The following is a 14,226-nucleotide window of genomic DNA, read 5'->3' on the forward strand; positions in this document are numbered from 1 at the left end:
TTTATTCACGGTATAATTATTACATCTTTGAGAATACTTTATGCTCTAGATCATTTCTTATACGGTCTTGCGTGTTGACGCTGTCAGAACTCAACCAGTCAACTATCCTTTACCGCTGATGTATAATCTCTTTCTGTATTGTGCATTATTAGTTTATGTGAAATCTACAATTTTATCTACATCTTTTAAGAAAAACTATGTTACTGAATGTTTGAGAATATATTATTTATGATATACCTTCAAAAGTATTTTCTTCCAATATGTGGTCGTTTCGTTCAGACAGAATATGTCATGAAAGAAAATTTCACTCATCAAATTTCTTTTAATTCCAAAATTTAAAATCTCTATTAATATTGGATCCTAATAAACGCTTTGGGAGGCTAACCCCCTAAGCTCAATGTAATTGTTCAACTTTTAAATTTGTATTAGAAAGTCCAACTTAGTCATATTGTGTATCCGGTTCTGAAAATATTATTAAAACAGTAGGTATAGCACGCAATATAAAACCATAATCAAAGTAAATTGGGATGGCATAAAAATAAATAGAATATTTTGAATGCAATGTTTGCTTCTTTATTTAACACGTTTAAAACCCTTACCTTTCAGGGACATTATTACATCCTCCTATGTTTGTAATACAGTTTCTGCTGCTTTTCTTCATCAAAATGAATATCTGGATTGCAACGTTTTACGTCTTCCGATTCCAAATCTCCACCTCTCTCTATCTCTCCACATCCACATGTCTTCTTCCAGGCCCCTTTCCCGAATTTCACTTATCAATTCCTTCTCTCCAGCTCTTGTGTGGTTTTCCTCTTTACTTTCTTCCTTGGGGGTTCCAATCTAAGATTTTTTTTGAGATTCGGTGTTGTGGCATTCTTTGTCCATACCATATCAGCTGCTGGGTTCTGTCATCGATAATGTCGTATTTTATGTTTTGTGTCGTTTGGTATTTTGTCTCTTCTGGATTTTCCGGCCGCCCGTCTCCAGTAGTCCATTTCTGTGGCTCTGAGTGTTTTTTTCTTTTAGGGACCATATTTCAGAGCTGTATGTTATTATGCTTTTCACTATTGAGTTGTATATTAGTTATTTGTGCGTATATTTTTATTCCATAGTGTATTATTTAGCATGGAAATTGCTCTTCGTGCTTGAACGTTCCTCTCAGATATTGCTTCGTCGAGGGTTCCGTCTTTAGAGATTTCCGCTTCCAGATATTTGTATCCACCGTAAGGTTTAATGGTATGTCCCGTTGCCAGCCGCAGATCTTGTTGTTGCCATCCAATGCACATATATTCATCTCTTGTCGATGTTGACTTCTAAACCCCACTTGTTATATTCCTCCATTAGTTTGCGGGTCATGTATTCTATGTCATCTATATCTTGTGCGACAACAGCTTGATCATCTGTGAATGATAGAGTGTAAACTGTATAATCATCGTCCACTGGTATTCCCATATTGTGGCATTTCCGCTTCCAGTTCTTAAGTGCGTTTTCTAGATAAATTTTAAAGTGTTGGAGACATGCAGCAAACTTGTTTGAGCCCCTTGGTAACCGTAAATCTTGATGTTAGACCATAGCTTGTTTTAACTCTAGATGTTGTACCATGGTATAAGGATTTCACCGCCTTTATAATTTCTAAGTTGATATTTGCCGTAAAGTTTCTCACAATTTTACTAGGGGTACGCTGTCATATGCTTTTTTCAGATCAACAAACAAGAGATGAACTTCTTGATTAAACGCTATTTTCTTTTCTAAGATCTGTGTTAGCGAAAAGAGATGAATATACCGCTCTAAAGCCTGCTTGTTCTTCCGCCTCCATATCAGCGTATTCCCCTTCTATTCTGCTCTTCAGTATTTTTCCATATATTCTACTAATGGAACTTGTAACCGCTATACCCCTCTAGTTGTCGCAGTTGTTCTTGTCTCCTTTTTTGTGGATGGTTGACAAGTGTGATATTTTCCATTCTACGGGCACTTCTGATGTGTTAAGGCATCTTTGAAATAAATTTCTCAATGCATGATACAGCTTGTCACTTCCGTATTTTATAAGTTCTCCAGGAATATTTTCCGGTCCTGGGACTCTGCCATTTTTTAATGTTTTACACACTTCCTTAACCTCTGTTACGGTTATTCTTATTGGGGATCCGTGCATGTCTATGTTTGGGTTTTTATTTGTGTGTCATCTTTAAATTGTGGTCTATCTTCAGTAAGCATGTTTTCAAAGTATTGATTCCATTCTTGGGGGGATATTGGTGAGATTACTTCCTTTGTCCGTTCTGTTTGTCCATTTTGCTTTTCCTACCTCCTATGTATGCTTTTCTGCTTATCCTTCTTCGTACTCTCGCTTGTGCTTCTTTGGATCTCAGTTTGTTGTCTATCTTTTTTGAACTTAAATATTTGTGGTTATTTTTGTTTTTCTTCAATTTCGTATTCGATCACGTAATCGCACCAATATGATTTTCGTTGTTTTCCGCTCTTCTTTTGATGAACTAGCGCCTCCTCTGCAGCAGAATGTATACATGTCTTAATATATTTGTATTCTTCTTCTATGTTAGTAAATTCACTAAGTTTTATACAATAATGATCAACTGACCGGACAGTTCAACAAATGTGCTGAATGTTTTGCTTCGATTGCTCCATATCGAAATAATGCGCGTTTTACAATGCGTAGTCATCAAGATTGGCCCAAGTCATTAACACAAACTATTTTATCTGAATATTTCAATCAGACAAACGCTAAACTTACAAGCCATTTCAATTTGTCCTATACTATCACTGTCGGTTTAAATGTAAATTTAGACTGGCGTTAACCAGATTGTCACGTCAAGATCGACTTAAATCATATAATTCAAAAAGAATCTCTATACCTACGGGTGTCGGCATTTTGATCAAACATGTTGATATTCATTGCGCCGGAACAAATCTATTATGTCACTTTACAAATGCTGATTGTGTTAATTTGAATATGCATACACATTCAATGAGTGTGATAAGTACTTTTAAAGTCCAAATTATCCATTAAAGGTTAATCCAGAGATGGAAAATTCCTTTTGGAGGAAATACCAACAGAATTTAAGAACAAAAGGGTAATGACCTGGGTGGATCTTTCCTACTTTTGGTAGGAAAGATGTTGCCGGTTGTCTCTTATCTTATTTTATCTTGAAATAAAGTTGGCATCTAATTTCAAATATATTGTCAAAATATAAACTAATTTATTTTAATCATTGTTTACTTTGAATGAAATGAATAATGCCTCTGTCATAATGGAGGTTAACATAAGAAAGACGTAAACATAAAGTAAGTTAAGATTAGTTGAAATCTGTAAGACAAAGCGGCATTTCTACATAAAACGTTTCTTCACAATAAAATGCTGTTTTCCCTTAGGGATTGCAAAATATTCATAAATAAGATGTTCATGTGTTTCTTATGTTAACGTTCATTGTGAAAGAGGCATTACATTTGAAGTTGTGATTATAAAGTTTCATGGAGCCAAAATCAACAGTTGGAACACTTTAATACTTTTCTTGCGTCACATGAGAGTTGTCAAACTGTCAAAACTCACTCACCAGTGATCTTAAGAAGTATAAAATGCCAAATAAATGTTTTTTTTTGAGAAATTGCACTTTAAGTTTTGACGTTAAGACACACTTTGATACTTTCGTCACTTAACGTCACATCTGTCAAGTTTTGCCCCTTAAAACTAAAAATACAATGTCTGATGTGATTTATCCAAGCAGTAGGACTAATTCGGATTAGTAATTCTGTGTAAGCTGCGTGATTTTTGACAGTGGACATATCAAAGTGTCACTTAGTCTTACAAAAGTTGGGTCTCTAATAAGGTGTAAATTCAAGGTACAACTGTTTTGCATTTGATAGTTTCATCTCACTGCTAAATGATAAAAAGTAGTGCCACCTGACATAAGCCACGCTATCAATTGTCATAATTGTCAAATTTGACTTCACAGAGTTACGAATAACAATTTGCGACATGGTTCATTAAAGATAAGCGACTATTTGACAATTTCCAGTTTTACGACACTTTTAATACGTTTTGACAGCTGTTAGGAGACTATAAACCTGTCATTAAAAGTTAGTACAGTTTTCAAAAGTGGTCCAAGTTTCTTTACCCACACGAGTTAAAAGCTACTTGAACTTTTGGACGTTGCATTGCCAAAATTACTGAATCAAGAGTTTTGGCTTTGGCAATGTTGATTTGAATATAATTTTCAAGCTTTTTTTTGTAAATAGGTGTTTTTGAGTGTGAAAAATGACATTTTTTTTGGTTTATGAAGGTTTGGCGTGAGTTTAAAACTCCGACACCACTGGTGCAAAATTCCATTGCAGAAATTGCTACATTTTTCATTGTACTTTTGGAATCTACATGAAATTATAAGCAATATTATTTATATCAACAATTTAGTTATGCTGTTAGATTAGATGTATTTATAGACAAGTTTTGTTAATAAAAATATATTCCAAAAATATGCTGTTTTGAATTTATTTGTGCAAATTAAATTTGAAGACAATGCATCAAATAGGAAAAAAAATTAAGAAAATATTCTGGGTGAGTAATCGAGAATTTAATGAAGGAGAAATATTCCATATTCTGAGAACTTTTGTAAAAAAAAATTCTCGATAATTTACCATTTTTCGTTTGTTGAGAAAATTACCTTGGGTTAGGTTAATCTAGATTTGTTTCCAGAATATAGAATAAAAGTATTTTTTTTCTATTTACAATGACAAAAAAGTAGGTAACCAACATTTTTCAACCGTAAAACTGGGAGAAATGGTTTAATATCAATTTTTTTACAAGATACTACTTAATCTCGTTTATAGTGTAACGTTTTTGAAATACCAACTTTAGGTTAATTTCTCTTACTATAGAATTGCAATTATTGCCAACAGTTAAACGATGACGTAAGTTAAATTATCAATAACTTTCAAAAAGATGCAAAAAGCAAATGTGAATAATACAAGTATAAGGAATCAGAAAATTCTTGACATCTCTGCAATTGTTTGAATGCCTCTAAATCACAGTCTAGAGCAAACCGTTCATTTAATTCTTGAACATTTGTTCCAAGGTAAGTTTTATCAAAACATGCATTGTCTAGTAATTCTTACTTGGAGACTATTATTTTTAATTATCCGCACTTACAGTTCTGTCCCAAATTCATCTTAACGAACTGAGAATTTGACGTTAACAAAGGTTAAGGTTCGAAACACGGCCGCCTATAGAGTATCCAAATCACTGTCATTACTAAAAAAAAAATCCAGCAATCTGAAATATCCCTAATGCATCTTCGAATAGGTGTGTCATTATCATCGATCTGTTTCTCAGTATGCCATTTTTTAACATCAATTCACATGTAATTAACTATGCCGATATTATTCTGCAAGAACATTTTATCTGCATATCTATACTCCGTACAGTTTTATAGAGTGCTTTACAGAAAGTTATGCGCCGCAATTACAGCACATTCAGCTCCTAATGAATGTACCGCAAAGTAAAACAATGTGCTGTCCCATGATTACCTACCTATTAGAAATAACCAAACAACCATCCAAGATAACTGATGTTAACTGTAAACGTTATGTTCAATTAGGTACGAGTAATTTTTAAATTGTTTTTCGATTATATCGGATCTTGAATACTTTTGTTTCTGGAGGTTATCGATCTTGCGCAAAAAATACCAATTAATCCTTGTCATGTCGCTGATTTTATGAAACGTAATTCTTTACGAGTCAATTGCTACAATAAGTCACAAAAAATTAGATCTGATTGCTGTATGTTATCAAGACCACTTAATTCATGAAGAGAATTAAAGTAGTTTTTTTTAATTTTCAAGTTTTACTGAAGTATTTGAAGTCGTTCTCTTTCATCGTCGTCCATTTTCAAAGTCAAAATGCGAATTAGAGAGTAAAAAGAGTCAAATATAAAAAAAAAATGAATTAGGCTATTTGCAGTCATTTTTCAAGGTCAAACGTTAAAAACCTATTATAATATTAGAATAACATTTTATGATAATTCATTTACTGGACAATTTGCGGACACTCTAGATAATTTTCAAAGTCACAATATTAAAAAAAACTAGTCAAATATCATAAACACTAATTTAACGCGCTATTACTATACAATCAGTCTAGTCAATTTTCAATGTCAAACAACTGAAAAATGCTGACATATTATGAAAATTTACTTTGCTGTTACTCTAGACAATTTTCAAAGTCAAAACGTTAAAAAAATACTGAAATATCATGAACACTGCTTTATCGTGCTATTTCCAGCCATTCTATTGAACTTTTAAGGTCAAAATACTGGAAAATGCTAAAATGCTTTGAAAATTGTCTTTGCTGTCACTCTAGACAATTTTCAAAGTCAAAACGTTAAAAAAATAATCAAATATCATGAATACTGCTTTAACGCGTTATTTCCACCCATTTTATTGAATTTCCTAGGTCAAAACGTTGAAAAACAGTCACATTTCCTGAAGATTGACTTAACGAACTATTTGCAGTTATTCAAGTCAATTTTCAGTCAAAATACTGAAAATTGCAAAAATTTTATGAACATTGACTTGGATGTTACTCTAGACAATTTTCAAAGTCAAAACGTTGAAAAAATAGTCAAATATCATGAATACTGCTTCAACGCGTTATTTCCAGCCATTTTATTGAACTTTTAAAGTAAAAATACTGGAAAATGCTAAAATTTTATGAAACCTGTCTTTGCTGTTACTCTAGACCATTTTCAAAGTCAAAACGTTAAAAAAATAGTCAAATATCATGAATACTGCTTTAACGCGTTATTTCCAGCCATTTTAATGAATTTCCTAGGCCAAAACGTTGAAAAACAGTCACATTTCCTGAAGATTGACTTAACGAACTATTTGCAATTATTCAAGTCAATTTTCAAAGTCAAACTACTGAAAATTGCAAAAATTTTATGAACATTGATTTTGCTGTTACTCTGGACAATTTTCAAAGTCAAAACGTTGAAAAAATAGTCAAATATCATGAATACTGCTTTAACGCGGTATTTCCAGCCATTTTATTGAATTTCCTAGGTCAAAACGTTGAAAAACAGTCAAATTTCTTGAAGATTGACTTACCGAACTATTTGCAGTTATTCAAGTCAATTTTCAGTCAAAATACTGAAAATTGCAAAAATTTTATGAACATTGACTTGGCTGTTACTCTAGACAATTTTCAAAGTCAAAACGTTGAAAAAATAGTCAAATATCATGAATACTGCTTCAACGCGTTATTTCCAGCCATTTTATTGTACTTTTAAAGTAAAAATACTGGAAAATGCTAAAATTTTATGAAACCTGTCTTTGCTGTTACTCTAGACCATTTTCAAAGTCAAAACGTTAAAAAAATAGTCAAATATCATGAATACTGCTTTAACGCGTTATTTCCAGCCATTTTAATGAATTTCCTAGGCCAAAACGTTGAAAAACAGTCACATTTCCTGAAGATTGACTTAACGGACTATTTGCAATTATTCAAGTCAATTTTCAAAGTCAAACTACTGAAAATTGCAAAAATTTTATGAACATTGATTTTGCTGTTACTCTGGACAATTTTCAAAGTCAAAACGTTGAAAAAATAGTCAAATATCATGAATACTGCTTTAACGCGGTATTTCCAGCCATTTTATTGAATTTCCTAGGTCAAAACGTTGAAAAACAGTCAAATTTCTTGAAGATTGACTTACCGAACTATTTGCAGTCATTCTATTCCATTTTTAAGGTCAAAATGTTAGAAAATAGTACATTTTTATGAAAATTGGTTTACTGGACTATTTGCGGTCACTCTAGACAGTTTCAAAGCCAAAAAGTTAAAAAATAGTAAAATTTCCAGTCAATTTTCAGGGTCAAAATATTAAAAAATAGTAAAATTTTATGAAAATTTACTTACTGAACCGTGCAGTCATTCTAGTCAATTTTCAGCTACTGATGATCCTGTTCAGAAACAACAACGCTACCAAAAATTGCCTGAGTTGGCAAAATCTGTCATCCTGGCGTTAAAACTGACAAAAGTTGTAAGAGTTACGGTAAAAGAGAATGGTTGAAAATGTCAAAACGTGTCAAATTTCAAGAAAGTCATGTTTTGACTAAAAAACTGTCAAAACTGTAATTTTTAGCGTTTCTTAATTTGACGAAAAAAGCCAAAACGGCTACTTTTTTATCATTGGAACTGTCAGTTTTCATAAAAAAATCAAAATATAACTCAGTGTTTGGCGCGTCAGGAATACAGGGAAAAAATAAAATAAAACCGTAATTTTGAAAAGCGACCAACGTAACCTCAAAAGAAAACATAATATGTTAGCAGCAAATAAAATACAAGGTAATCCATTTGCTTACATCAACACATGTGTCAAGAATTTGACTGACAAGTAATTTGACATAATATATTATGTAATTTTTGACAAATTTTGACGATTCAGGGAAAATACTAAACTAGTCCGTCAGATTAAAATTAACGGAGATAGCTATTGAGTAAAAATCACCCAGTACCATGTTGTAATGTAAAATATACGATCACTTTAAGGACAACATAGTAACCATATATCTAAGAGTTAACTTTCTTCCGCAAATCTCAAAATTTATCGATCTGGTGACTGGCAACCCAAAAACGATTTATTCTAAACCATTTTCTTGATAATTCTAAATTGTTGCTTTTGCTCGATGCCATATCCTGGTGTCAGCATTAATCTGCTTTACTGCTGTGAGCAATTTCGTGCTGTTGAAGAATGTTCCGGAGAATTGAAGTAATCCATTCCGGTTACATCTTCAAGAAAAAAAAAACACATTATCTCATTTTGTCACAGTATTAATCAAAAAGCCATAAATAGGCACGTCTAAAATTTAGTCAAACCAGCCACATTTCTAATAACAGTAAGAATACCATCGACGAGAATGGTGGTACCAACTGAATGAATGGCGCACCATTAATTAAACCAATGCTTGTTTTACGGTTACGGTTCCTTATTAACACTATTCCTTTAATAACAGTCACAATATGCGTGCAGCATAGTTAAAGTAGAAACTAATAATTGGCATTGTTACATTTTCTTGGTTGTCAAATGCCTCATTAAACTATTTGTTCGATGGGAATCCAAAATGATTGATATGTGTAAGGTTGAAAGCATTACAAATTGCAAAAATGTAAAAATGGGAATCATAATTTTATTTTTCAAAACGTATTAAAATTAAAAATAGTTTCTAAAGGTTGTTTGTTTTTTAAAATTGCTTATTCCAAATTTGTCATAATGAAAACTGGACTGTTGTCGGGAGTCAGCAATTAAAAATCTCATAAAAATTGTATATGTTGAATTAAAATATTCTTTCAACTAAGAAAATTGCAATATTATTCGTGAACCTTTACACTTATGACAACTCATAATTTTGATTTTCTCGAAAGTTTTATGAACATATTACTTGGCAGTATTTGTCAAACGCGATTCGGTCTGCACTATTTTCAATTAAAATGGTCACTTTTATTCCAATATTTTTATTTTTAGATTTATTAGAAATTTAATACGAGCATTTTGAGAGCAAATCTACGTAGTTTTATGTTTCCAAGAGAAAGGTCATCATTTTGAAAATTTAACACAGAGTACACAGAAAACAGTTTTTTTTTTTTTTATTTATTTTATAATATTAAGGCCCAGTTGTACAACAGTGGTTCAACTGAACTAGTCTTTTAACTGTGATTGAACAGGGTGCTGCATTTTTGATGGTTTTACGGGGTACAGAGAAAACGGTAATAGATAGAAAAAAAGTAGCATACGTGTTCTGATCTCTTTTTCTGAGCTGAGATGACTGCCGAAAAGTGGGCGGCGCAAACTTCTTTTGTTTCAAAGATACGGGGGGTTTTCAAAAATTGGTAATTTTTTAACCTCTACTATTATACTATAGTATTTCAGTTGCTCTTAAAGTTATCAAAAAAGGAAGAACGGTTCCCGGTAGAAGTTTTGATGTAGAATCCAATGGCGTAGTCAGTTTTTTTCTATTCCGTTTAGTTTCTGACATATTACAGTAAGTTACATTTTTTTAAATGGAACATCCTATATATTTTTACGTCATTTAATTCTGTTAATTTATACCTTTTTCAACGGTGTATTACAACATATAAGTTTGTAGAGGTTAATCCTGTTATTAAATATTTTTAATAAATCTTATTAAAAATCTGTTACAAACAGTTCTACCGTCACTTTAATAAGAAAATTGTCCATTTCTATTTTCTACTATTTTTAAGGCAAAAGTTGAAAAAACTGTTTATAAACGACATGTAACATGTTAATATGAACATAGCCAAATTTTGTTTCGACTGTGGGTATTTTTTTACATATTATTTAGCACTTTTTTGTTAAGGAAACGCTTTTTTTCTAATTACCAAGATTAACGTTTACAAACTTATATGTTTTAATACACCGTTGAAAATGTAAAAATCAACAGAATTAAATGAACTAAAAATATATAGGGTGTTCCATTTAAAAAAATATAACTTACTGTCATATGTCAGAAACTAAACGTAATAGAAAAAACTGACTACGTCATTGGATTGTACGTCAAAACTTCTACCGGAAACCGTTTATTATAACTTTAATAGCAAATGAAATTCAGAGGAGGTTCCAAAATGACCAATTTTCTACTGACGGCCGCCATATTGGATTTAAACCTGTCAAACTGGCCATTTTACTAATTTTGGCATGAAGAATACGAATTTGGTATCCGTTTTTGCAACCGACGCCATTTTGTTACTGACCATGAAGTTAGGGAATTTTTAGCAGTTTTCAACCATGGTATCCTTAAAAAATTACATGTTGACAAATGACACTTCACGTCACATTTCTACCATTGACCTAAACTAATTAAGGCCGTTAAAGACGATTTACAAAATTTTAAAATTTTTCCCAAAAAATGTATTTTAAGGTCATGGTGGGCATTTTAACTAATTTTGGCATGGAGAACACGAATTTGGTGTGCGTTTTGCTGTAACTGCCGCCATTTTGTCACTGACTGTGAAATTAGGGCATTTTTGACAGTTTTAAGTAAATAATGTTATGGGCGGTTGTTGCCTTTAAGGTACTTTACAGTTGGTTTCCTTTCATATTATTAACTTACTATCAAATTTGGGATAAAGTTTTAAAATAATATTACCGCGTTTTATTTCTTATAGTTTCCGAGATCCCAATGTCGAATTTGATTTACCCTGTATATAAAAGAAGATGAAGTAATATATTTTTTGACATGTACAGGGTAGGTATCCAGTAAGAAGTGATTAGGGCTTCCAATGCCGGAATCCCTGGATTCTGGGTGATTTTGGAATCCCGGGGCCTGTGAATAGGTTTCGCGACCAGATTTGGTCCCAAAATTTTACAAAATGGCAGAAATTGAGGGCATTTTTTACAGTTAGTCTATGAATAATTGCTGTCAATTCCTCATACTAGTATGGAGTCCGAAAAAGCTTTCTCATTTGCTCAGATCGTCCCTAGAGAACGACTCTAAACACTCTAGTAGCCTTATAATTTTAATTTACTCGAGAAAAAATAGGTAATAAAGTTTGGGTTTTCCGAGAACTTTTCAAATATTTATTAATATTTTTGTTGTTGATATTCTTAAATTTTTTTTGTCCCAAATAGCTTTCTAGTCCCGAAACTTGGAAACGTGGTCAAAATAGTAGGTACGGTGACTTTTTAAAATCATAAGATTTGATGACGTAATTGTCAATAAGACAGTGTTTGGTTCCACTGCTATTGATGGTTAAATTTTATTTTCGGAAATATTTGGAGAACGTTTCTATGAATTTTAATGAAACCAAACAGTTCTGGACTTGTCGCTAAGTATGGCTCATGTTTTGATAAAAAACCACGTCCATCTACTCTTGGCAAGTGGTAATTTCTTCAGTGTCTTGATTAAAAGATTACCAGAACTTTTTATTTTGTCGTTGGAATTAATTTGTATTTTTCAATCTGATGCATTGATCCTATATCAAGGCTTGGTAAAATCTTCTAGAATTTATAGTTTTTTTGCAAAATATCTTTCTGACTTTTTCCATTTTATACATTTACTTATTACACCAATAAATTTAATATCATCACGTCAACATTGCAACTTGTATGTAATGTAAATAATTTTCTAGACACAACTTAATTCAAATATCTCAATTTACTCGAAAACTTTCTTCAGAAAGTCGAAACTTGTACTAAAACTTTGAGCCAAGTTTACCCTTGAACCATTTAAACTACCATGTTATTATAACTTTGTTATTATTTCTTTCATTAACTCTGTAGGATTTTGGGCAGTGGACTGGTTTAACTTAGGCAGCGTTTAATTGCAATGAACAATAAATAGATGCAGATTACTGGTACATTACAACACGTCGTCTTACTGTACTTAGTTTCGTCGTTTTAAAGTTAATTTAAATTACATTGTTTAACGTCTTATTTTAATCATCTTCCTCTTGCGTCTATCGAATCTAAAACTAACCACTACAACCAAAAACAAATGATCTAAATCTATTCTTAATCGAAACCGTGTACAGTTCAATGTTGCCAAGTTCTAGATTTTTAGTTTAAGTGTTATGCAACCAGTTTATCATTATCCTACAATTCTATTATTAATTTTTTCAGTCAGCTACAATTTTCCGTTTATAACTTGGGAGGCTTTTTAGAACTTATATAGTAACAAAACAAGCAAAAAAATATATCTCACATTTTGTTAAAGTCTAGCCCTTGTGTGGTCATTCTATAGTTTTAGATTTAGCACATATAACCAAATGCTCGTTTAGGAGGTTAAACATGAAACGAATTTGATACCGCAAATGTGTATTTTCAGTGCTAACAATTTTGACTAAAATGGAATTGTAATTCAATTACTATTTAAAGGACATTGATCAGGTTTAAGTAGTGATTGTGTGATTCTCGGTGAAAAGTAGACTTAAGTAATGCAAGCGTCTTGAAGTTCTTCTGTGCTTCTAACTGTTAATTCCGAGTGTGGCTCGGTTAGCCGAGACATCATCCAATAGTACGGCCTTTTGGTCTTCTTCTTAGCGTAAAAACGAAGACGCACACCACTTTGGCTTACTTCTATAGCGGAAGGCTTAGAGCCCAGCAGAAATAATTGCCGACAGAGCCATTTCTAGCCGGCAGTTCTTCAGATTCACGTATTATCAATTTTTTTTGATAATACCGCGACAAACCAAGTGTGGCTTATTTTTAACCGTTTTCTTTTAATTTTCTAAAATCGTAATTTTTTTAACTGCGACAAAGTTAGCGCGGAATCATAGAATTCGCGACGACATTGACATTGTGAATGGTGTTTTCAAGTGTGTGAAAAGTTCATCGTTCTTGGACTGTTGCGTCAGGCTAGGCAACGGCGTCTTGACTGCAAGAGAAATTAGGAAATTCTTCAATCGCTTTAAAGGTAATGTTTATGTTGCTTTATATTTATGAGAGAGATGTGCATTAATTATTATGATGAAAACACACTACTGACAATGCAAAATAAATCATATAAACGTATGATCTTAATTAATTTTTTGAAACTCTTTTTTGCACATTTCACTATTAAATTTTGGATCAACTTTATTTCTCTGACTCTGGCTTGCCAAATCCCTATAACATCTTAAAAATTGAGTTCATATTTTTTAAAGACGTAAAGTGATGCGGAAGATATCAACAGTGCGTTAAGCTAGTAACGGAATTCAACGAAGTGTACTTAGTATTCATTAGCAGTTATTCTTTCCTTACATATATCTTTCATCACTTCAATGGTCATGAATACACCGTCAATATGTTGTGTCAATGCTCTTGACCATGTTGCCTAAATAAGTAAAAGTTACTGTAGTGTGTCGTAATTTTTAATTTACAACAAATTTTTCCATACAAGTGTTGGTATTACTGAATTTTAAAGTGACCATCAATTACTGATTTCTCAGCTCCACTGGAAAGTCAGTGTTCGATTATTTATTAATATTAATTAGAAATGATTTTTTTTTAAATAGTATAAACATTACCTATAATTGGATAAAAAAAATGTATTACTGTATGAAAGGCAACTCTCTTTAACTAACTTTTCTCTAAATTAGTGAAACATTGCCCAACTCGTGTAATGATGTATAACAAGGGTTGGTAAAGTTGGCCTATTTCATATCTCACAGTTACAATTAGACTGTGATTTCATGTGCGTTTAGCCACTGCCTACTTATCCGTTGTCTAAA

At 32.1% G+C, this 14,226-nt stretch overlaps 1 protein-coding gene across 1 annotated transcript in view; it reads left to right on the forward strand.

Annotated features, from left to right (window-relative positions):
• The first annotated feature begins 13,091 nt into the window (after nucleotides 1-13,091).
• The window catches only part of tyn (trynity), a 106,854-nt gene continuing 105,719 nt past the window's right edge, over nucleotides 13,092-14,226 (forward strand). The window contains exon 1 of the mRNA XM_081972932.1: nucleotides 13,092-13,430. The gene's annotated coding sequence lies outside the window, so the exon portion shown is untranslated. The remainder of the gene's footprint in view (nucleotides 13,431-14,226) is intronic.

This window comes from Ips typographus, linkage group LG2 (assembly GCF_016097725.1).
Source record: "Ips typographus isolate SLU linkage group LG2, UJ_Ityp_2.0, whole genome shotgun sequence".
In the NCBI taxonomy this organism is placed as follows: Eukaryota; Metazoa; Arthropoda; class Insecta; order Coleoptera; family Curculionidae; genus Ips; species Ips typographus.